This window comes from Pinus tabuliformis, chromosome X (genome assembly GCF_031772625.1).
Source record: "Pinus tabuliformis cultivar Carrire ecotype Pingquan chromosome X, CPIR1, whole genome shotgun sequence".
In the NCBI taxonomy this organism is placed as follows: domain Eukaryota; kingdom Viridiplantae; phylum Streptophyta; class Pinopsida; order Pinales; family Pinaceae; genus Pinus; species Pinus tabuliformis.
In genome coordinates, this window is record NC_142308.1 from 864,233,812 (window position 1) to 864,236,793 (window position 2,982).

Sequence of the window (2,982 nt, forward strand, 5' to 3'; positions counted from 1 at the left end):
GTAGTGAAGTTGAAGTCTCCACCAGTAATGGTGGGGGAATTTGTCAAGAAAGTAAAAGACGAGTTTTTCCAAATAATCTTTACGTTTAAAATAATGCCTATATATTTTGACCACATTCCAAGATGTTCCAAAAAAATATAAATCTAAAGTGACAGAGATATAATTAATTGCAACCAAGGAGGAATTGGCAATGAGGGAGGGGTGTACAAGCTAAAATGATACCACCAGATAAGCCAACAACATCCATTGAATAAAAACATCATCTCTTGAACCAAGAACTAAGAATTGAGCATGAATTTGTACTAAATGACATGGTTTCCTGAAGAAGAATGATGTCCAAATTTTATTTCTTAAGGAGATGCTTGAGGGTGAGTTGTTTAGGGGAGCCCCCAAATCCCCTGATGTTCATAGAGAAAATAATCATCTAAAGATCACTACAGGGAGTTTCTACCCTGCAAGGTCCCCAAGGATAGTTGTTTTCCTGCTAGATCTAAAACCATCCTTAGCTGTGGTTTGAGATTTGGATAGGAGGTACTTTCATCATGCATGAATAATTTGGGGGGGGGGGGATTTGCTAGCCAAACCTTCTAGAGAGGAAGCTTCCTTTTCCAAATTCAGGTGTGATCTTAATCCATACTTCCTTACTAGAGTCTTTTTCAAGGTGAAGGCGTACCAACTAGGCCTCATCTGCTATAGGTTTAAAGGGGTTGTCAGACCCGACACAAAATTAGAGTATAGAACAATGGGGAAGGGAAACCAAGTAACAATAGGAGCAAGAACCAAAGATAGAGAATCATCGACCCTCGGGTCCCTGAGGATTGGTTGGGAGGGAGGACCTATGGCAGGAATAGGAACACGCAGATGAATAACTGACATAGAAACAGAAGTTGGAACATCAAAATTAGTTGGGGAAACCATAGGCATACCTAGCAAGTCCAAATCCATCTTTGTTAGGTTGTCCAGCCCGCTTTATTCATATCCACTAGAGCTCGACTAGAATTCTTCCACACTCCAATTTTATTTGTTGGTTGTGTCCTTCCCAGATTCTACTCACATTAATTCACAAGGTATCCCACTTGATGACATGCATAACATCTAAATGGCACCTACCAATAATCTACAAGTTGAGTACATTTCTTTCGCATGATATTAATTACAACCTCTTCCACTTGACCATCCTTTGTGTCTACCTCAACTTGTAACCAGATTCAATGTTGATCTAATTTAGAAAGAAACCCATATTCCAAATGAATGAAATGTTCTGATTAATTTCTAATTGTTTCCAATATGTCTCATGTCCAAAATAATAGGAGAACGCTTAGAAAAAATTCCCAGAGATTTTGTCGCACTATCGACTGGTGGGTGGGATCGAAGTTAATGGTACATCATTGTAGGTTCAGGTCCAACTTCCCCCAACACCAATCCTTCTTCAAAAAATCCATCACATCAATTTCAAACCACAAAATTTCCTAAAACCATCCCTAAATGAGGACATGTAATTCCATAAAATATCCCAAAGATTTTCCCCTACTTGATCTTACCCAGCTCGACATTAATTATGGGCTTAGTGATTTCATTATGAATCTTCTAATGATGGCTCTTTCCAATAGAGTGGGGAATTCATTGAGTCCTATATCCTCACCAACTGTTAGAAAAGTAGCTTTGCAAGATTTGAATGGCTTGTTTGGGACCTATTTTTTTCTCAAAAGAAGAGATAGGAATAGTCTCGCCACCTTTCTTCCTATATTTTATAGAGAAGGGATATGAACCATCTAGAACATCATTAGCCTTGATATTCTGAGGTGCATTCAAGTTGGTGATTATTGGAGACATAGGCATGGATCAATCTGATATTTTGCATGCATTTTTCCTTAACTACTTAGTCGTTGTGAAAACACTTCTCAAATATGGGCCTTCGGGTTTGTAATCCACTAAATCGAGATCTTCCATCCCTTAAATTTTGACATAGGGATCCCACGTAATTGTTGATTATGAAATGGATGCATGTATCGACTGTTTCTAGAGAGATATAGGGGAACACGATAGATGGAAAAGAAATATATGGAAATTGGCACGCCACAATGCTATTGGTGCCAAAAGCCGAAAAGGAAGAAAATCTAAAAAAAACGTGATAATAAACCTTGCAAAAGTAGATACTATCATCGATAGGTTTCACAAAATACCCCAAGACTTAGGAAACTAGCCACATTATAATTCACCATCTATATCCTAAGACAGACACCAGAGAGAGTAAAAAACCAAAGAAAGAGTTAAGGAATTGGAGAGAAAGATTAGATGTCACACGAAGGTTCAGACCTTGCAAAAACTAATCCAATTAGATATTGGTGGCCATGTGCCTATTCCACTTGGACCCCTAACATTATTTCTTTTCATTTTTCTATTTTCCAATGCAGTTTCCTATTTCGACAGTTTTCTATTGTAGGCAGTTTTCGGGTCCTGAACTTCCAAAGTCATTTTGAGGCCCTAAATGACTTTTTTTGGGGAAATAGGAAAATGGGAGGACAACAAGCCTTTTGTTTGTAAACATTTTTTTTTCCTTAGATAGATATTTCTAACAAGATATCATGCGTTCCAAGTGGAGAATGTATGCCAAAGTTACGACCCCAGGAAGTTGAGTTCCAACTAACCCTAGTGGGGCCCACAAGCTTTTGGTGCTTCATCTCCTAGGGTTAGGTTTTCCATTGTTTCTTGAGGATAAAAATTCCTCTAAGCCTCATTGTAACATAATTCAGAAGGCATGTAGTTGTCACATCTCTTCTTAGAGATAAGCTACCATCACCCGAGCTAGTTTGTTTTGATTTTGCATGTAAACAATTTTAAGCATTTTTTATTAATTAATTGAAATTAAGTTTTCGTTGTATCTTTGTTTATATTTAAATATGTATTTCAATTTGTTCCTTCATAAATTTGGATTAGTGGTATTAGAATGGTCTTCTTTGTCTTTGTTTTTCTGTGCGTGTA